At 36.7% G+C, this 23,499-nt stretch overlaps 1 long non-coding RNA gene across 1 annotated transcript; it reads right to left on the reverse strand.

Annotated features, from left to right (window-relative positions):
* Positions 1 to 20,245: 20,245 nt before the first annotated feature.
* On the reverse strand, positions 20,246 to 22,379 carry LOC116791095. The gene is made up of 3 exons (XR_004358602.1): positions 22,205 to 22,379; positions 21,492 to 21,576; positions 20,246 to 20,354 (listed from the first exon to the last, which is right to left on the reverse strand). It is a non-coding gene; the product is annotated as an uncharacterized LOC116791095 (long non-coding RNA).
* Positions 22,380 to 23,499: the final 1,120 nt, after the last annotated feature.

Consider the following 23,499-nt stretch of genomic DNA (forward strand, 5'->3'; position numbering starts at 1 on the left):
AATCATCTGGAACTCTCATTTACAATCACTTCTAATGTGGAATAAAATACAATATGGCAGTTTTTGTGCACTGGAACTATATCACACTGAAATACACTGAACATCTAGGACACACTCTCTCCTGGGGAGGGGAGTACAGGATTTTTTTTCTTAAGAAGATGGATATTGCTTTTTAATCCACAATTCACACCTCCTTAGTAAATAGTTTAGAAAACTGACTAGCTGGGCATAAAAGAAAGGGGATTTCGTGCATTTCTAAAGCTATAACTTAAACTGAATAGACCATTTTTCTAAATAAACAAAGGAAGTCACACGAAAGTAGGACATGACTGGTTTATACATCAAAATGAATGATAATAATATCACCATGCAACCGTTCTTCACTGTTTCAGACGTTGTATTTTTACTTCATTGCTTTGGCATGCTTTTTTTACCACGTGAAACAAACGTAAGAATTGTTTCCCTGATGGACAATATTCCACATATTCTCCAAATAACTGCCATTGACATTTTATAACTACAGTGTGGAAAGAAGTGATACTGACTGTATGTGGAATGTGACTGGAAAATCCTTTACTAGTGCCCCTGGCTGAAATTCTCATCTAAATGGTAACACTTTATGCCCAATTTTCATTTTTATAAAATAATCACATATAGGCAGGATACCAGTTACTTCAAATATATGAAATGATAAGGCTTATAAAATCACACAAGGCTGAAGAGGGGTTGTTTGTCACTGGCTTTGTTAACAGTGAATACTATGTTCCAAAAGCAATAAAAGTTCAACAATTTTAGTAATTAGGGTGGGGCGGGGTGGTGATGGCTGCTGGTTAGTTGGGTTTTTTGGAGGTTTGTTGATTTTTTTTTAGAATTTCCAGTGTCCTGTTAAATCTTCAGTCTGTTGAATAAAAGATAAACAACTGAAACTATGAAAGTAGACTGTGTCTTTAACTTCTGCCTGCTGATTCACTGGGTTTAGAAATCACAGGAAATTGTGTTTATCTCTTACCTATAAGCCATTATTCCTGATGTCTAAACTATTTTCTGGGAGTACAAGACTAACACGTGTATCTGTCAACAAAATGGGTCACCTCTATACTCTTCTATATTTTCTTTAGTTGAAATCAATAAAGAAGAAATCAGAAACATCAGACACTGGAGGGTAGGAATGACGAAGTGCTTAACATTGCTCCCTGATGTCTGCATCACAAGACACATGGCTGGTTCCTAACTATTTTGTCAGTTGTCACATTTTACCTGTTTGTGCATCCTCTAGCCCTTCTAATATTTTTGCATGCTAAGAATTTTTTTGTCACAAGGTCATGAACAACAATGCTGAAACAGATTAATAATTTAATTTTTAACGTTTTGCATAGCATTAATATGCAAACCACATAGCTTCAGATTGCATCTCCCTCAGTATGCCACACATACACAAATCATAGTGCAGCAAAAAAACTTGTAAGCAGTGTTAATACTATTATAACTAACATGTATCATTTTCATTGACACATAAATGAAGGATGGGTTATAATTACTTCACTGTGAAAACAATTACAGTGAATAATTGATGTATTTATAATAATTTAAAAGAGACTCCTTTCTGACCTAGAATAAAAGCCATATTTGTTTTTCTAGCACAAGTGTCATATCACATACAGGGGAGAGAAATATAAATCACTAATAATGCAAAGTAGACACAGCAGCACCAAATCACAAAAACAGTAAAGCAGACAAATTTTCAGCCTTTCAGAATACACCTCCTGAGTATTCCTTGACTGCAAGGTCATGAACTCCAAATATATAACCTGAAAGTATTACTCATTGGTAGTGATGTCATTACAGGTTATTAACCTGGTAACTGATTATGACACCTAGTAAGACACAGAGGTAAATTTCAAATTTACTAGGTGACTAAAATAGAATATTTATGGGAGCTCCTCAAAAATCCAGCAGAAAACTGCTCACATCAAGATGCTTTATTAAAATGAAAACAGTGGAACGTACACAGAGAGCATTTTCTGGTTTACTATCCATGTTCTCCTGGGTTTTTCCCAGAGGAGAAAACCCACTAGAAAGTAACAGGACGGTCCTAGCAGAGAGGTAAGTTCATATTATATCCAAATTCTACATATTTGAATATATCAAATAAATATAAAATTATGTATTTTGGATCAATATACATTCCAGATCAAAATCTTAGTAATTCCAAAATTTGGACCTGGATTTCAAACTACTTCAGATATCAGAGGGATTGAGATATACGCATTTTGATTTAGAGTCATTTCAATGTATGCTGAAAACACGGGGAAACAAAGTAAGATGTTTAGTGTTCAGCCTGGCTCACACAGAGCTGAGAGGGGCCATGACTTGCAGTACACAGCTCACAATGTCCAGTCAGATTTTGAATTGGAAGACAGCAGGGGCAATAACCACCTACACAGGGTCATAACTCAAGGCAGGTTTGGGCATCCAAGTCAGAAAATGCAACCCTGGTAACACAAGTAGCTGTATTTTATTTCAAAAGAGTAATAAGACATTTATACATTTCTGACAAAGTCAGAGCCCAGCAAAATGTATTCTTACTACTCTAGTGAGGTACATTCAATGCCCCTTCAGTGAATGTAGCAGCAATCACCAAGCACAATTAGCATTACCTAAGTGTGTGCACCTTTCTTCCTCTTCTTCCTTTCTTGTAATACTTTTCGAGGTTTCAAGAAAGGAAACATTGCCAGGGATCAGTTTTGGGACTGGTGCTCTTCAGCTTCTTCACCATCTGTGGTATGGACAGTGGGATGGAGAGTACCCTCAGCAGGTTTCCCAGCGATACCAGAGTGTGTGGTGTGGTCAACACAGTGGGCTTGTGCAAACCTCAGGAAGTTAAGCAAGGCCAAGTACAAGGTCCTGCACCTGGATTAGGGCAATCCAAAACACAAATATGGGTTGGATTGACAATAGAGTGAGAGCAGACCTGAGGAGAAGGACTTGGGGTTACAGGTTGATGAGAAGTTTGTCAATGGGCACTCACAGCCCAGGAAGCCAGCTGTATCCTGTATCCTGGGCTGCATCAAAAGCAGCATGGGCAGCTGGTCAAGAGAGGTGATTCTGCCTCTCTACTCTGCCCTTGAGAGACCCTACCTGGAGTGCTGAATCCAGCTCTGGGGTCCCCAACATAAGAAAGACATGGACCTCTTGGAGCAAGTCCAGAGGAGGCCATGAAGATAATCAGAGGGGGCTGGACCACCTCTCCTATGAAGGCAGAGTGAGAGAGGTGGGGCTGTCCAGTCTGGAGAAGAGAAGGCTCTGAAAACCTTACAGTACATTCCAGTACCTAAAAGGGGCCAACATGAGTGCTGTAAAGGGATTTTTTATAAGGGCTTGTAGTGACAGGACAAGGGCCAATGGCTTTAAACTAAAAGAGGGTACATATAAATTTGACGTTAGGAAGAAATTTTTTACTCAGAGGGTGGAGAGATCCTAAGCGTTGTTTAGAGAAGTTGTGGATGTCCCATCCCTGGAAGTGTTCAAGGCTGGGTTACATGCAGTTCTGATCAACCTGGTCTAGTGGAAGGTGTCCCTGTCCCTGGCATGGGGGCTGGAACTAGACCATTGGTCCATTCCAACCCAAACCATTCTATGATCCAGTTACATACACGCACCTAATCTTATTCTCCAACTAATTACCACATGAACAGCATTTACAGCATCCATCAAACTCACTCAAAAATATTACTGCAATGTTTGTTCATTTCAAACAGAAATAAAGATGCATTGTATAAGTTGGTTTCTTTAGGAATAGCTATGTCTACACAGCATGTTGGAGGACAGAAGAGTGTTGGGACCTGCTGTTCTGACCCACGCTTCACATTACTGTGTGAAGGTGTTATCCTGAGCCCTGAAGGACTCCAGGTACTTCGAATTAGAGCTCTTCAGCTCTGTCACTTTGTTTAGGTGCCTTGGGAATGCTTTTCTGAAGGGACAAGACCAATTTTTTAACATTCATTAAACTTCATTGAAACATATCGCAGTTAAACTTTACACAGTTGAGTTGGCCATGGTGGCCATGTGCTCCAAGATAAAATTAACTGTCAAAAAATTAACCACAAAGATACAACTACATTTTGAATGAAACCTCACAGAAATATGGAAAACAGCAAAAAAATTTAAAGATAGAACTAAACATAAAAAAGTTCCTGCAGAATCTGACCGGTGTTGTATTTTTCATTCTTGAACTTTTAATAAAATACATGTAAACTTTGTCAAAAGTTTTATTTACATTTTTGAATCTTTGTTCCTAATATCTCAGTGTGTGTCTGAATCAAAAATATCCAAGAAAAAACCTTTATGTGTCTGAACCATTTCTTAACTTTGGTAACAATTTTCATATGTCAGGGTAAACAATTCCATTAACATACCCATATTGGTATTACTCATTGAGAGCTACCAGGCGTCAAAGCAAAAAACATAGCACCAAGGGAGAGTATTTAATAGTTCAAAAATTTGTTTAGTCTAGTGGGATTTTTAACACTAAAATATAGAATTCCCAACTGCTGAGATATATTGAAAATCCTTACAAGGGTTTAGAACTAAATGCTTATGTGACTTTTAAAGCTCAGTCTCAACACTAGAAACCTCAGCACACTGAAAAAACCCTCCATGATTAGAAACATATTGCAGTGCACTTTTCTTCTGACAAGAAAAGTGGCTAAAATATCTCAAAAAGATGCAGATGTCAAACATTAATCATAACCAATATATACTGCTATGGCCCAGTAACTGTTGGTACTTAATTTCAACAAAATCACAATACTCTCTCAACCTTTTCTATGCGGCTGTGTAAACATGACAGCAACTTTAAATCTTGTTGACAGTGACTTTCCTACCTGTCAGCAGGCAGGCAGCTGTAGTTCAAACAGTGCTGCACAGAAAAGCACTTTTGAATTCCCACCCTGAGCTCCAAACTCCACAACATATTTTGGGACACGGTTGAATGCTGAGTCAAAAATGTCCCTGCTCTACAAGCAATTAAACAATTAAAAATTATGTCTATGAAGCAGGGGACAAAGGTTAATTAGAAAGGAAAATCAACTGGAATCTGAAGTAAGACAGAAAACTTTTTCAAAGATAATTGAATCAAACTTGTAAAAACTACAAATATACGCAAATTATGTCTTCAGCAGTGTACCCAGATTATCATAATAATTAGGAATATGATAGACAGATAAGTACTTCCGTATGTATTACACATACATGCCTACATACATAAAAGGTCTTACCCAAAGCTCCCATTAGTAAGCAAACCGGAATTTACCCATGATTTCCACTGCTATTACTAGACAGATTCATCTGAGAAGTCTGGGTAGAATCAAAAAGGAGAAACAAATTCATTATCCATCCTACAAAATTCTGTTGCTTATTTTCTTTTATAATATATTGTTTCACTGAGTATATGTATTTTTTTTTCCTTACTAACATTCTGTTTATTCAAGCAACTCTAAACAATAACGGACACAAAAATGGGTTCAAATAGAATGACTAGAAAGAGTTCTAGATTCAAAACATCATGCAGACTTGTTTGTAGACAGAAGATAATTATATAATGATAAAAGATTTCAGGAGAAATGTCAGATGAAGAAGATATGTCTTTCAAGCTGGTCTAAACAACACATTTAGTTTTTAACCCCAAGTTTTCTGTGTTTATATTTTTGTGTTTGGATTTTTAATATTTATCCACGTGAATAACATGAAAGATCAAACTGAAGTTGTAGTAGGCCTGTTTGTCTTTAATATCTAAACTCCTGTATTTTAATTGTCATCTATCCTCAGAGCAATTTTAGCCACCAAACCATCAGTGCCTGCAGGCTTCTGTTTTAGAGAATTTGTATTGAAAAAAAAAAAAGGCATATTTCTAATTATTTTCAAATCATCTGGAGAGAATTCTCATATTGTAACTGCAGCCTGACATTACAGTGTGCAGTTTCTTGAACTAAATAAAGGAAACATTAGTCATTTGCTCAGTAGAACCTGATTGCTTTCAGTGAACATTATAGTATGTTAAATGAGAAGTGCATAAAACAAATAAATGAAGCAGGTGCATGTCAGATTCTGATTTGGAAGACTGCCAACTGATCAACTCCACCAAGGTTTTATAATCTAACTGGAAACACATTTTGTTGATGCTCAGATTTTCCCTCAAGAATAACTTCTACCAGCAATGGAAACAGCTGAATGAACAAAATGCTGTAATTATTGAAGATTCAGGTAAATGCTCTGTAGCAAGCATTGTGCTCAACTATATGCACATAGACAAACATGCAGGCTAGTCTGAAAATATATTCCAATCTTTATGCCAAGAAAAAAAAAGCACAAAAATGACAGCAGGCCATCAAAAAGAGAGATCATGTTTTTCCACAGTCTTTGTGATAAACATTAAAACAATGATTGAACCAGAAAATCTCATATTTGGTAATTTGGAGGGCATATTTTCCAACTGGAGAGCTTCCTTTGGGCCTTAGTAAACAGCTGGAGGGGATGGATAGAATATTTGGTAATGCTGTCTATTTGGCCTTTCTTCTCCTTTCATCAAACTTTTAAATGGTTTGCAGTGGAAAAGCAGGACCGTAGCATCTTGTATTTGTGCCCAGTGCATATAATTTCCAAGAATGTCAGACAAAGTGACCTGCCACACACTCATTCCATGACATGAATGTTAACAGTTTTAACTGAAGTTTTAATGCTGCCTCTAGTTCTTTTAATGTACGTGTTACAGTACTGTCCAAGTCTACACTTGCACTGAATTTCAGCCCCTGGGCACTCTGTTTTGCCCTCCCCCCAGCACCTCTTTGTATGGGAAGATGTAAATCCTTCCGCTAACACAGATGCTCAAGAATTTGCTGTCTGAATAGAAGCTGCAGTTTTACAGAAGCATATTTTTTAATTTAAGCATCAAAATTCCTACTTTCAGGAGTATTTAAATCAGTTCAAATGCTAAGGTATTTCTTCCACTCTGCATTATAACCTGTTTATTGCTCCTCTTCTAAACTCAAGGATAATCTTGTATCATGGTAGCATGTAATAGTACATCTTTGAGAAAGATTCAATGGATGCTGTTTAAATATATTTATTTTTCATACTTTTTAATATATATATCACTAAGGGGAAATTTATAAGAGCATGTTTATGGTAGAAGTCTAAATTGAATTTTTCTTCAGCGAAGTACATGTACTTTTGCAAACTGTATGTCACATTTGATAGTAGGACCTGTGAGTTTTTCATTATTGCAAAAGAGTTTATAAAATAGAAATACATAACTTTTCAGAGAGAAAAATTCTTAGTCCTCGCTGCTTTTTTAATAGTTGGAAGAGACTTCAAGCAGTTCTCTACTCTCAAACTTCTACCACAACAAAAGGATTAAAAATACCTAACCCATTTTTGGCAAATGATTGTACATCCTGTTCATAAAATCCCTTAGTGATGAAGATTTCATTGTATTCTATGAAACTTATATGAGAGAATATCTCTCACTGTCCTTACTTTAAGAAGTTTTTATTAAGGCTTTATATAAATCTCACTTTCTGCAACCGAAGCTCCACTGTCCTTGGAGGTTGGGGGAGTTTCTTGTCTTTCTTTTCAGTTTTCTTTAAAGCATTTGAAGATCTACCATGTCTCCAGTTCTGTCATCTCTATTCTTACCACCCACAATAACCTTCTATTTCTTTTTTCATAAGTTACATTTTCTAGACTTTGGATCCTTCCTTTTCTGCATCACATGATGCTCCCCAGTTTGTCCTTACATTTCTTGAAGTTTATGTCAAAAAGTGGCAAAAGGACTCCAACAGAGGCTTTATTAACACTGAGAGGAACAGAAGGATTATTTCCTATTTCTGAATACACTTCCAGCTTTAACATCCCAGAATGAGGCCTGACTGTCTCTTTGCACAATGGCAGAACATTAGTGATTCATGATCAGTTTATGATTTACAAAGGGGCACTTGCAAATCACTAGGTTTATGGCTGAAATGCTGCTATCTAATGGGTCATTCTCTAACCTTTATACATGAATTTCCTCACCTAAGAGTAGTACTTTGAATTCTCCATAATTAACTACAGCTTTTCATATCAGACCGATTTTTCAATTGTTGAGCATATTTTGAAATGCAATTCTGTCCTACAAAGTGCTTGGATCCCCTGTCAGCTTGGTACCATTTGGAAATTTAGCAAAGAATTCTCTATGCCTTTAAAGCCACACATAAAAACATTGAGTGCTTACACTATCTGTGTGATGCCAATTGTTTACAGGTTTTTTCCCAAAGGAAGACTATATTTTGAAGGAAAAGTTCAGATCAAATTTAGTCAGGTTCAACAAGAAGAAAGTACATAATTTCAGAAAGAACACCTTACTGTCAGAGGGTAATAACAATGATGAGACAAGTTCATATTAAGCGCTAAATTTGTATGATGATATTTTAGTGTTTTCTTGCTGGTGCAACTATTACATGAGAAGAAAAAAATGAAGATATGGCAAATCACAATACTGTGTTTGCAAATACCAGGACAGTGTGCTATGCAAGACATAGTTTAGGATTTGTACATCCGTCACAGAATGTTTCTTCTATCTTGTACCACACTGGTCCCTCAAATTTTTATTATGTAAACTGCCTTAGACACAAGACTAATCCCAAATCCTAATTATAACCACAGATTAGGGAATTAGCCAGTAGATGAGCTCCTTTATATACCATGATCTGATTTCTCTTCTATGTAATTAACTAGTATCATTCATTATTAAGATATATTAAAATTATTCAGGAGTTTAAAAAAGTCATCAATATGCTACTCTGATTAAAATTCTTAATAAGTTGCTAACATTCTTGAAGGTCTGGAAATGAATAAAGAACGATCCATGTATGATAATAACTCTTAAAAAAGAAAATCTTCCTGTGAGGAGCTCTTCAGAGATATATTCTGAAAAAGGTCCACAGTCTTATTGGCAGCATATGGGATAAAATGAAATTAAATGAAATAAGAATATAAGACCAGCTGTGCTGGGTAACAACAAAGCTCTATATAGCCTGTATTCTTTTTCTGACAGTGGCCAGAAGTGGATTATCAGAACAGGCAAGTGTGTAGTGATATTTTATTCAAATTCTCTTATCCTTTAACAATACAGTTTTCAGAAAGTTCTTGAAGCACAGGTTGTAGCTCTGTCCCTTAGTGGATTTTTTTCCATGAACTTGACTGGTCACTTTCTCTATACTTCCTCTCAAAACCAGTAAAATCAAAAGCTCACACATTTAAGTATTTATTCTGCATTTCATTCCAATTATAGCTCAAGTTGAGCTATTTCCCATATCCTTTGAAACCCAATAGATTCCAGTCACAAGAATGGAAAAATAGAAACACAACGTAACTGAATTACACTCTCAGAAACATCTTTCCTTCATTTTAACTCCAGCTCTATCTATCAAGAAACACAATTTTAAAAAATCTGACAACTTAAGTCCCAAAGGGTTTCAGAAAGACAAAACTCATGTGTTTTATAGCTGATAAAAAGTGAGCTGGCTCCTTGGGCCAGTCCCTTTCCTGAGTATGCAATGCAGAGGCGAGCTGCATATTTTCCTCCATTGTGTTCTGACTGTTTACTTTGTAAGAAGGAAATACAGTGAACTGCATTTAAATAAAACTGATATTAGCAATGGAAGAATGAGTCATCTGATCTCTCACCTTTGGATGGGACAGGTCTTTAACGTACAGTGTGTCCTTCTGTCCTTTGCACTCCAGTCTTAACTGATGACAGGACTGAAGTGCCTACAAGCAGTGACAGTACATTTCTTACTCTAACAGAAACAAGTTTTTCTTGTTTTGCAGAATTCCACTTTCACGCTTATGTACTGATGGTCCTCAGTGCCCACTATGCCACAGTTTCACCAACAGTCTGCATGAAGGCAGGAGGCACCGTCAGAAATGCCAGCAACAGCATTGTACCAAAGACCCCCAGCTGGGGAGATTTGGCCATGAGTCTGTTAATGTGACATTTACCCTAGGATAGGGGAAGAAACCCTATCATTTTCTCACTATCTAAAGTACTAAATTAATAAGAAGAGAATCTGTTACAATGTCCTGGGGTGGTCCCTCTGAAAACTGTCCTAGAAAATCAGTCTCAGTGGCCTGAACTGCTGAAGCAGCATGATGCCTTGAGCAGCTGCCATTTCTTTGTCACGTCATTTACTGGCTGGCAGCCTTTTTTAAAAATGCAAGAAATGCAGTCAACACCCACTGCTAAAATTTTAAAGCTACTGCCTAAAATAATGTTTTCACAAGGAGTCAGTGTTGTAACACCTCTATATAAAGGGTACCTGCTCTGCATCAGGTCACCCCTCTACACAATTTGAAAGGAACTTGCTCACCTAAATATTCCACAGAAGAAATCCAGCACGATACTTTCACTTTAAACTGATGGTACAGGATGGTACAAATTGTACCTTCAGCTAGAGTTGTAAATGCATGGATATAGCTTTATTTGAAAGTCACCTCAATTTCCCTTCAAAAAGTATATGACTAAAGGTGAACTTCACCTGTTGTCCACTTCTTAGTAGAAGTGCCATACAAGCAAGCTCAATAGGGAAGTTAGGAAAGATGACTTAAAGTTTTCACTTTCTAGATCACAATAGATCATTTCTAAGAGGCTTTCCGAAACTGGACTTTTCAAACAGTTGGAGGAAGAAATCCTACTGACAATGAATTTCCTCAATGAAAACAGTACAAAGAACATAAGTTGCAAGCACAGCTCCATACTAACGCAGGACATTGGCACACCTTCCATTCAATTTGTGCAAAGGCCAATGGACCTACCAGATATTATATGGATGTGATATTCTAATGTCAAATAATGAAATATACTCAACCAAAACGCAGTTGATATCACAACAGTTGCACTCATTTGCACAGATAACACACTATGTCCTCTACTGACATTGCAAATAAGAAAACTGCTTACTTGACAAAACAAACCACTTACTATGATACTTAAATTAAAAGGATGCCTGTATCACGTTATTGCATGCTATATCTTCAGAGACAACACAAAAAAACATCCTGAGTATAAAAGCAAAATGCTTAATAACATCTGTGCGCTGCCAGAAATTTGTCTGCTTCCAAATGCTTACGGTAATGGAAATGAACAGCAAGGGTGACTGTAAACCATATGATATGTTCATAGGAAACTACCCCATTATAACACTTCTGGCCACATTCTGTAGCAAGCCCCACATCCCATAGTCATGCTGCAGCTGCAGCTGCCACACCAGACCCCTCAGTGGTAGCTATTGAATGCCGTGCTATTGCCACCAGAGCAGCAGGCACCGTGCACAGGCAGTGTGGACTGAAACAGCAGGTCAGGTGCTTCTGGTGTGACTCCTGATATGCCAGGCTAAGGAAAAACAATTTAGAATTTATGACTTTCCTAAAATCTACGGGATCTTGGATTCACCTCCAACAAAAATCATTACAGTTTGGCTTAAGGGCACACAAACATTTGCATACATAAAAATTTAAAGGATCAAAAGGATGAGACAGAAAAAAAAGAGATAATCTCTAATTACATCCTGCAAAAGTAAAGTGGCTTTTTCAAAGACATTATCCTTCAATATTCTGGCTAACAGTTTCCTTAACACGAATCTAATTCATGACATGGATATGTTGTTTGCAACCTCTGTAATGACCTACTGGCTGCTGTCCTAGTCTATGTTTCACAGGTACTCCAAGATCATTTTTTATACATCTGCAACTTCCTCTGGGATAGAATCTACCAACTGGTAGTCCATAAAAAGCAATTTACTCTCTTCTTCATTTTTCTCTTCTTCACGGACCAGAGTCTGGGACGCTAACTGAGGGAAACTCTTCCTGTATGGTCGTGACGAGGAATGAAACGAAGCCAATTATGATTCTCACAGTAAGTCATAGAGTCTTGAGAAGTTTGCCTGGTTTTGAGATGACAGATGGAATTTTGCACTGCTTCCTTCCACCCCTGCCATTCACCTTCCCTTCCACCCCAAACCAAGACAATATAATAACCTGCGATTTGCGGTTGCTCCATGGTCTATGTCACACTGACTTTGCCATTTGAAACATGAAATTCTGTTAGGGCAATGGTCTGCACAGTCCTGAAAGGAAACACCTGCCTGCTGAATCAAACCCACAGTTTTCTGTACAAAGAATAGGAAAGTCACAGGCATACCTGCTTCTCTTATTTTTTCTATTTGTGGCACTGACCATAAGATATTATCTATTTTGCATAATCAAACTCTTTATGCTTGAGTGGCCCCACTGTAGCAAAAAAAAGAAGGATCTGGTCTTGGGAAGATAATGGTTTCTTAAGTAACTTGCTTAGCTATGGTTCATTTTAAGACACATTAAGGTACCTAGAAATGGTTGCTTTTCAAAATACAGCTTATTCTCACAATTCATTCATAATGCATGGTTTCATTTGGGATTTTATGCCTGGAGTGGATTAAGTCAAGAGAGTTAGCAAAGGCAACTTAGAGAAATGCATTTGTTAGGAAGAAAAAGTTGCAGTGAAGGGGAAAAAAATGCATCTTTATACAGATTACATGAAAATCTATTGCTCAGGAAAAAAACAAATTTCTGAATATAAGGATGACTATTACGATGATTAAGGGAGAAGAGCTTGACAGTAACCTGAGTGGCAAACAGGACAAACACACTGGCCATCTTACACAAATTCAGAAGAAAAGATATCTGTAGGCTTTACAATCACAATGAAAGCAGATCATGAATGGGATGCTATTCTAAAAAATGTGCTGCCTACTGTCTCTGTCACAAAGCACAAATATTAACCTATTAATCCAGTGAGCAATACAAGTGTCATTCTGATGGTTTTCTATTTGCAAAGATACTTTTATGTAGGAAGCATTTGCATCTGAAAATCAAGTGCACCATAAATGTAAGAGCTTGGCCAACTTGCAGACTGGTTTGATCCATTAGCAAAGAAATGGCAACCTTGCTTCTCCTCCTTCAATAGGACACAAACAAGACAAATTGAAAGAAACCAGGTGTTTTACCGAGAGGAAGGAAAGGAAATAATGTACTCTTTGCATTAGACACACACATCCCTATCCTAAAAATGAAAATGTGATACACCTTTGAACATCAAACTGAAATCTCCTGAGTCACTCCTGTGGCAGTTCCTGCAGATACTACATCTCACAAGGCATTTAATAAGCTTCTGTAAACTTTTGCTAAACTTGCATGCTCTGTGGACATTTGTTCATCTAGTTGTTAATTATAACTTCTAAGTTACACAACTCCTGCCTGTGCAATCTTAGGAATGAGAGATGTTAATTGCAGTGAATGGGATGAGCCAATGTAGCTATTTCAAAAATTACTTCCAGAGGCTTGGCTGTGGCACTGAAAATGGCTTTTTGATAGAAAAAACTGGATAAATATGTATACAGACACATTATCTGATCCCTGCGTATATTGAAAACCTGCCTTCTGAAACAATAAAATATTTAACTATTGAGACAAGCTCAGCCAAAACAACCAGACCCCTCCTCAAAAAACTTACGATATAAAGTCAGAAGCCAAGAGAAGCAAATTAGAAGCTCATCATTAGCTAGGTCTAAGAATTTGTAACCCTTAACCTATTTAAGCAACACTACCTTCTACATAGAAATATCAGGCAAGAATATCTGTTTCACAAACATAAGCTGAGTGAACAGCTTATAAACATGAACTTGCTATAAACAACATGCCTCAGAGTAGAGTTAGAACATACATAAACACGTTGTGTTGCACTTCTCTATAATTCTATACAGCTCTAAAAAGGAGAAGAACACATAATCTACTGTGAAGTGAACAACCACTCTCCATCTATCCATACTGACTCTGCTTTTCTGTTATGAAAACTCCACTGCATTTTATAAAGAAGTGTAATACCTCTGGAGCTTGTTCCACTTGTACCAGTTTTGTTAACAGGAGGCAGTGCAGGAGAAGTGGAAAGCAAGGGGACAGGGACTAAACTTGTGTTAGGATATCTGTTTCCTCTATGAGAACAGATCCTCTTTCCTTCTTCCCCTTAGTCAGTACAGTTATGTTAGTTTGCTGCCAAACCGCTGCACATATTCTGAGTACTTCTTTCCAGGCTCTTGTTGCAGTTTAGTTCTGCCAGCATGAAGCATGCAGAAAAACAAACAAAACCAGGTGTCCCAAACTGTAAAATATATAAACCACTGACTTTTCACAAACACCCTCAATCCAGGTTTCTTTTTGTTTGCCAAGTATAAAGAGTATATTTTTATTCAGACTATATAGAGAAGTCTCAGGTTTTTTTCTACACAATGTATTTATATTGAAATTTATCTATATGGCACCAAAAATCTGATGTATTTTTACAATCATGTTCTACCATTCAAACCACCTAAATTCAGCAACAATAATGAGAACTGGAAACTTTCAAACACTTTCACAACTGAAAGTTTTGACTAAAACACTGTCCCTCCTGAAGGTGCAGAAGTTTCAGCTGATTCAATTACTATTCATTCAAGAAAAAAAAAAAGGAAAACCCCAACTTTATTTCTCATTTCTAAAAATACAATTAAAAAAGAGAGCTTCAGAGGATGTGATCTACTAGTTCTGTAGCTCTGATCTAGTTCTGTAGCTCTGATCAGAGCAGCTCAGTACTTAATTGTGCTATAAAACTCCTGCATAACAAACCAATCATGGCATATATTTGTTAAATTTTATAAACTTAACTGTTTGAACACATCTAGAGACTTTTGTAACTAATAAAAAAAAGGACAAAGTAATTCCATAATTCCATTTTAATTTCCATTCAAATCCCAATAAAATGGTAATTAAAGAAGACTTTCACCAACAGCAAACAGCAGGCAACTAAAATATATATATATATATATATATATATATAAAGGCAAAATTGCTTTACAAGATAAAAACCAGTCTCCTGGGTAGAAAAAACTTCTGTTTTTTTTACAAATACCCAGTGAAATTTATGTATTGGAAAGTTCTAACCAATGAGAACATAAATTACTACTGGAAAGGGAAAAATAAAGCAAGCTACCATAAAAGAATAAGGTCAAGTACATTATTAAAATCAATTCCATATCACTGCTGTAAAACATAACTATATCTGATGATTTAAACTAATCCACAACTTAATATATAACATTGCTTTTAGGGGACAGTTAGTAGACAACCAAGCACTCAAAGAGTAATAAAAACTTCTGCATATGAGGAGAGACAGACATGAACATTTGACATAATATTTAAACTTTCAGTGCTAAAGGCAAGACAAAGCGAACTTGAAGATTCAATGCATAGTCTTGAAAGTACTGATGCATAAGCAGAGATTTATAAGCTGTTGAACTTATAAAAACAGCTATTTCTTCAAATAATAGCACTAACCCTACATTTTCCTTCAAGTGAAAATCCTACTTCATAAAATCAGAGTATCTCCATCTCCATAGACAGCACATTTCAGCCCATAGACAGACTCATAACACATAGTAACAACCTCATTGTAAGCTTACTATAAAGTTATTTTTTTAAAACTAATACCCTAATTAAACTAATAAAAGAAGCCAGGCACAGTAACACCTAGATTTCTAAGGGCACTGTGTGCTCTAAAGAAGACATGAAGATAAAAAGAAGCTGGGCTGCTCTGCACAGGTCAGGACATGGGTACACTGTGAGTAATTTGCTATCTATCACTCTTGACATGAGAGCCACCTACACAGACACAACTGTTTGATAATGACTGAAGACTTACAGCATCTATCATGCTGGTGAGTCTTTTCATCATCACCCAGTTGATCTGGTAGCTGTAGATCAAGACCAGCTCAACAAGTAAAACACCACGGAGCTCTATAGAATCAGTGGCTGCTTATGGGTGCTGGGAGATGTCACTGTCCCTCTGGACTAGTGTGTGGGCACGGAAAAACCCTGCTGCCTCCTTCAGCAGCCTCCCAACTGGGAAGGGATTCAGTCCTGACCTTTTTCTCACCTTGCCACTCACTCTACACAAACTAATGGCAGCAGAGTCAGTGAGCAAAAAGCATCAGTTGCCTGCCTCTACTTTCCAATGATATTTGGTCTATAAAAAAAGTTTCTGCGCATTTAAACAGCGTTCTGACATTCCAGTAATTAGGTTATTCACATCAATTTAGTCCCTTAGATGATTCCCATAATGGCAGGAGAAGGGGAATTTCATTTTTTTAAATTTAAATGAAATAAAACACTGGCATTTAAATGTGCTTTCAGCTATCAGATTGGCTGCTGGATGTTATCCATTTTTTTGACAAATGTTTTAAAGTGTGTGCTTTATGCTGTGCAGAACGAGACTTGACTTTAACCAACAAATACTAATATATTGAAGGATTTATTTAATACTAGGCATATTTTGAGACTCAAAACAGATAACAGTACATTGAGCAATACTATTCTTTCCTGAAACTCTAAGAACTGAAAAGCACTGTATTGCTTGGTTTTTATTATTTTAGCCAGCCAAAAGTGGTTTAAGACTTGATTCTTCCTTTCAAATACATAGGTGTTTATTGCTAAGCATCTTGCAAAATCAGCTACAAATCATGAACACAATGTACTGGTACTCACAATGTTAAAAGGCATGTAAGAAAGTACATTGAAATATCCACTGGACAAACTACAATGTCTTGTCATTATTCACTATGATGACCTAAGATACCTTCCAACTTTGAGTGCAAACCCAACCTGAAATGTATTTGCCTTTAAACTTTAGTCAAGTCATTGCCCAAGTTAGCCATTTAGCTGACATTTAGATGCTGCTCATTTCAGCACCAAGCTATATGTGAGACAGACCAAGAAGCCTCAGAAGGTTGCAAGACTGGATGCAGCTAGTGAATGTTTCCACTAGAATTGAAGCCATTCTTTTTAGAATTTTACCAAAAAAAAGAAAAAAAACCTGCCAACAAACCAAACAAAACCCCCAAAACAACAACCACAACAACAAAACAACAACAACAACAACAAACAAACAAAACCACCATAAACCAAACTAAACCAAACCAACCAAACGAAAAACCCCACAAACCAAAAAAACCAACCCAACCACTATTACTAACATTTGGGATCATCCACACTTTCTACATTTTCAGACTCAGCACAGCTGGGCCTTTGCATCCCTATGTACAAGGTGTCACCAACTCCACTGATGTGCTCCTCCTAAGTTTCTTAATGCATTGTACTTCCAAACAATGTGACACAACAGCTGCCTCCAGATACAGCAGGTAATTTAGAGCAAAGCTGCAGTGGTCAGGCAGGAAATCTTGCTTTGCAGAAGTATCAATGAAGGTCAGCTTTCACTTCATTCAGATATTAGTCACCACCAAGTAGCAAGTCTTTCCTCTGCCCTTCTCCATTCCAACAAGGAAAGGCCCAGTAAAGTCTACTCTTTGTCTCCCTTTCTCTTTGCTTCCTGGAAACCATCCCACTGGGGGTCCCCATCTTAATTTAAATCTTAATGTCATGTACACAGCATGTGCTTTGAATCACATACCCATTTCAGAGCCAACATCACACACTTTTGGTTTGTTTCTGCACTCACTTATAACTTGCTTTAGGTTAGGCTGCAGACTTGCTTCTCACTTTACCCAGTTTTTCATTCCTTCAATAACTATGCTTCATAAATAGATTTCTACACAATCAATATAAAGTTGTGCAAATCCTTACTGGAGCTTTTCCTCAGCTATACAGGGTTTGAAGTTTAAACACATCAATTGAATCAGAAAATTATATAAGCTTTGTATGACCTGTTCTCTACTGACTTTAACTTTGCAAAGTAATTTATGTCTGCTCCAAATGGGTTCAGAGTACTGCCATCCTCATGGGGTAATGATTTAGAAGAGTTAGCACACAGGTGAATATGTGTAGTGCAAGAACTTGCAGATTCAAACCCTTTGTTTCCCTTTGTTGCTATTTAATTATGAGTGAAGCAGAAGCGAAGAGTTTAAATAAACCTAGTCAAGTATACAATGCCAAAGAAACACTAGGGGATTAAAGAACTTAGTGTAACTTTCCATGTACTTGGGCTTTGTTGCTTTTTAAAGCCCAAATCATGTAACTTTTTCCACACTCATTTCACTCTATTCTTTTCTCTATTAGATTATTTCCTATTTATTTTGCAATTCTACTTCTCCCCCTGGAAATGAATTGCTCACTAACACATCTGAAGACAGGCTTAGAATCTAGAGGTTTAGTCTCCCCTATAAGAAATGCTGCCTTTTCCTCAGTTTCCAACCTTCAATGGAAACACATCTTAGAGAGCATTCAGTAAGGACTCAAGAAGCTAAACAGTCCAAAGACAATGTTTGTATTCTCTAGCTATTGTTGGTCTCACATTAATGAAACTGCTGTTGTATCCTGTTGAAAGAATGGGACATGCACCACTGCTCTGCTAAGCTAATAGGCAAATTTTACCGTCATTTGTCTTATAACTAACCAGTAATCAATATCTCAAACTTTTAATAAGATTTTCATATATGTCAAAATAATCCATTGTGAAGCCTTAAAGAAGAACAGTTTTAATTAAAAAAAATAAACAATTGAACATGACAAACCACATGGGCAGCATCATTGCATGCTTTATTCCTGCAAGATAAAGGGTTTGCAATTTAGATGATCTGTCTTTAAAATGTTAGGTGAAAAATAAACCTAAATCACATTTTCTTTAAAAGGAATAAATTAATTTTTACCATCAGTATACAAAATCATATCAATCAATCAATCCAAATTCTCTATTCCATTGCATTATCTAGGACATAAAGCTGTTTTCATGTTAGCCTATGGTTTTAAATTCCAGCAAATGTTATTTGGGAAGTAAGACTGAAAGATGAAGCATGGAAGAAAATGACATTTGTGTACCATATAATTACCAATTACCTACCAGTGGAACTAATCAAATTGTATAAATTTAGACTGTGGATTCATTGACCAATTACCTTTGAGAACATGTTATGCCCCTCATCAGTGATTCAACCTACACTCCAAGTATTAAACAACTTACTATGGATATTACAGGGATCTATTTTATTCAAAGAAACACAACCCAAAGCACGGTAATTAAAAGCTGCTGCAAGTAATAATATGTTAAAATACTGCCACTGATGTAAATGTATTTTAAAATTATCTAATATTAATTTAAGCTTTTTACTTAAGTTACAAAAACAGTAGTGATTTACTATACCAAATTAAAGCAGATTGAAATTGATGTACTATATTTTACAAAATCACAGTTTTTGTAACCTCTGCTTATTACGCAGCACAAAAAAGTGATGAAATACAGCTAGCAACTGGCTAAAAAATTCATACATTAATTTAGGTGCTTCATTTAGATTTAGAAGAAATTATTTAGAAATACAGTATCTGTGAATTATTTTTCTTTACATATGAAAATTTGAAAAAAAATACTAGTGAATATTTATCAGAATATATCTCAAAAGAAGAAAGAGAGTGGTAGTATAGTTTCTTTCTGTTCATAAAAATGTTCAGTTACGTATCACAAAACACTCAGTTACATAAACACATGCTGGTTAAAAGCAATAGGACACCTACTCATGATAACAAAGTATGAGCTTTCTATTATTGTGCCTGAGCATTATTCTGGAATTAATTTCTAATTAAGTTTACAGCACTATCCCCAGTTTTGCTAGGAATTACTATTTTCACATTAATGAAAATATTAATACCCTCCTGAGGCTTGAACAAACAGTTGCAAATTTTGCTAAAAAAAAAAAAAACTTTTAAATCATACAATACTTTTTTCTCTGCATAAACCATGTTGATAATTAAAAAAATTCATATTTGATGGGATAAAGGATTGTATTAAAAAAATATATTGGCTCATGTTCAATCTTTATTTAGGTTTAAAAACTGCTATCTGTTTCCCAGTTGATGCCACACACCTCTGCAGACTGCTGCGTGCAGCAGGTAAGGAATGAAAGTCTCATTTGTGCAGCTCACAGCTTTTCCCAGGCAGGGTCATCCTACTCTGCTCTCTAATCTCATATATGGGCCCAGGACTACTGACATAATGAATGCACAAAATATATCATACATGTAGCTAAGCAGGTGGAATGTGGAGCTGAGCCCAATGAAGAGTCAAGCATAGAGTGCTTCAAAAAACAAGCAAACAGCCAAACCTTTGGAGAGCAGCATGAACATCAGCATGATTCTTACAGCAAAGAGAGGGAAGAAACCTCCTTCAGTAACATGTAATTCCTTGCAGGACCACCACAGGCTGCTGACAAGGTACTATGATCCTGATCCTGAGATGGCCTCTGCACCTGGAAAAGCAGTAGCAGGTTTAGCATAACACCAAAAAGCAGAAAAGTTCAATATTCAAGGGTTCTTGTCTTCTAATCTTTAAATGTAGCTAAAATATCTAAATAACATAATGCTGTGAATAGTAGTACTACTGTAGCTGAACTAGTAATCACCGTTGTATTTTAATCCTACTCCTAATTAAACTAACAATAAATTCTGGGCTTTGTATACCTGACGCATTCCCCTTTTTTTTGCACGAAACAAGACTTTGAACATAGTAATATATAGATATGGAGAGGATATTTGTCCTGTCCCATTTTCATGCACTACATTTCAATATGCTGTGTACAAATAAGTCCATATGGCCCCAGAATCCACTTGGAAATCACTGCTTCCTTAGAGTGTTCGTTATACCCAGACAAACCTGCTTCCTACAAGCATCCTAATCAGGCAGTGGTTATTCAGCTCCCTGATGCCTCTCAAAATACCACTGATGTTTAGTAGAAAAGGAAACTACTGCAAAGCTAGGTCTATTTTCCCTAAGTTGCAGATACAACCAAGGAATTAGATTTCTAAATATTTGTTCTGCTTTTAATGAAAAAGCTCACTTCTTTAAATATAAATTTTCTTCTTCTCCTTATGAAAATGTGCATTGTTTCTGGTAACAAGCAGTTACCAGAAGCAGTGGGAAGTGTACTGCTCAGCATACAATTTTGGCCCCCATGGCCTCAGACTGAAGGTTGCACTTATGTTTTACATGGAGCTGATTTTAGAGAAGGTTTGATGACACTAAGGAATGAGATGAAATTAACTCACACTGTCATTCTTTTTACACAAAAGAAGAATTGAGCTATGGGTCCTGCTTTCTGAATGGGAATGGCATACACATTAAAAGTCAGCTTTGGGAATTCCTTTGCATTATTACCATGAACATAATATCTCCACATCTTTCTTCTGGTAATATTGTCAGTAATAGCTTTTCTAGCTATAATTCCTCCTTTGGGAGCCAAGTACACAAAGACGACAACTTTACAATTTAATTAAAGGTAACAATGGAGAAAATATAATAATAAAGTGAGTATAACATTTCATAAGAGTCAGATACAAAGGCAGAGATTGTTGAGCGTCTCACTGATAAAGCACTGAAGCCTTTTTACATTTTACAAATTAGAGAAGCAGTCCCAGGAGTTCACGTTGAAATGTTGAAGGATCCAGCTTGTAGGGTGTCTTTACAGTTTCACTCTGTATAGAGAGGAAAAGGAGAAAAACATACTGCTTTTACAGCTAAAAAAAAGTGTGACATCCTTCCTCTGGTAGACAAGTATTAGAGATATGACAGGATCCATCTATACGAAAATCTCTTGATAACTCTGCTGAGAGTTTCTGACTTTTGACTGCAATGCCAACCAGAAAACAAGACTTTTGGCAACGAGGAAAGGCGCTTGGTCTTTAACGTACATATTCTTTCTTTAACTACAGCTTTGTTGTAGATAAAGAAACTATATTACATATACTAATGTAGATATTCTTTGTTTAACCACAGCTGAGAGACATGAGTCCATGTAAACTGTTCCTTTAACAATTACTCAGGAAACCATTTCTCTGAGACAGGCTTGATTTCTGAGGGGAAGGATTGGCAAAGTGAAAAGCTTGGAAAAGTGGAAGGCCCAAAAAAGACTAACATGACAGGCTCAAAGGACAACAGACAATTCAGGGTAGGGCATTCTACAGGAAAAGGTAGCTTAGTTTTGAAATGCAGTTGTCAACAGTAATTTTAAATAAAACAAATGGGGACAGGTTAGAGAAGGAGATTGCCCCCTAGGCTTTCTGAAAAGTAAGCAGGAAGTGCATTTACTTGCCATGCAGTTACCTTTCCTACCTCCTTCTCCATGCAGGCACTCCATACACAGCCTTCAGACAGCTTATTTCAATGTTTTGAGAACTCCATCACAACAGATTTATTTATCTTTAATGGGTTAGTTGATTCTCAGTTATTCCTCTTCTGTCTTCTGATCACTTTCTACTACCTTTGGCCAAATCTTCCTATCAGTCTGTTGGTTTCTGAGACAGAAAAAAAAATCACACAAAAAAACTTCCCACTTTTTCCTTTCAGAAGGAAGAGGTAATTTAGTGTTTCCTTCCAAGATGGATGATCTCATTAAGCACATTAAGCAGAGTTTTTTCTAGTTCTTCCTTGTCAGGTGAGCAAGGACTCAGAGTGGGTGTCCGGCATCTCCTGTGACTTTGTGTCAACAAGACACATGATTTCACAATGCTCTTCAAGTGGGGGATGCAAAGATTTGTGGAGTTAGGTGCATCACAAACCCATACAGCCTGACTGTGTGGACTTGGGAGACACTCATTCATGGGATTTGCAGAGCCAAGATTTAAGAAGAGTAGATCGGTTTCAAGAACCAGCATTTCTACAAGAGTGATGGTGGTTTATACTGTAAAAAGTAAGAAGCCAAACAGTGTCCATAATTCCTTGCCTTTTGTTTCTCATTACAGCCAGTTACACCTTCTGTGCATAAGACACATGACCACATCAAAAAGCTCATCAGACATTACCTCCATCACTACTGCTGTGTCATTGATGCTGCCATAGCAGCATCAGAGGAAAGCAGGTCCAGGACACAAATTGTCTTAATTCCTGTTTGTTTAGTCTTTTAAAATCTGCTGATAATGTCTGCCAGATATCCTAGGAAATGGTAATTAACTAAAAATTATACAAATATGTGTGATTGAAATGAATATTTGCCAAATCCAGTATTTTTCACACACCTGTTCTTTCCCAGATATGAGATGCAGCAGTTGGCAGCAAAAGCAAGTAGAGAGAGAAAAAGTCCTCCTGTGTAATAGAAAGAATGTCCATTAGCTAAATGGAAAAAACAAGATGACAAAGGGGAAATAACAGACTAGAAAGTTCAAGAATCCAAATTAGTGTTAACAGTTCAATTTATCTTGCATAATATTACAGTAATTGGATTGTGTCTATCATCCTGCTGTTGTGACACACTTGGTTTGCTCTCTTTGTTCCTGACAGTTTCCCAGAGACCACTGTTTGATGGCGATCAGTTTTGCAAACTCCAGCATCTCTATTTTCCTTGCTACCAGAGCTGAAATGCATGGCAGGCTGCACTCACAACCTCGGAAGTCGTGAGGCCT

The sequence above is a fragment of the Chiroxiphia lanceolata genome, chromosome 9 (assembly GCF_009829145.1).
Source record: "Chiroxiphia lanceolata isolate bChiLan1 chromosome 9, bChiLan1.pri, whole genome shotgun sequence".
Classification (NCBI taxonomy): domain Eukaryota; kingdom Metazoa; phylum Chordata; class Aves; order Passeriformes; family Pipridae; genus Chiroxiphia; species Chiroxiphia lanceolata.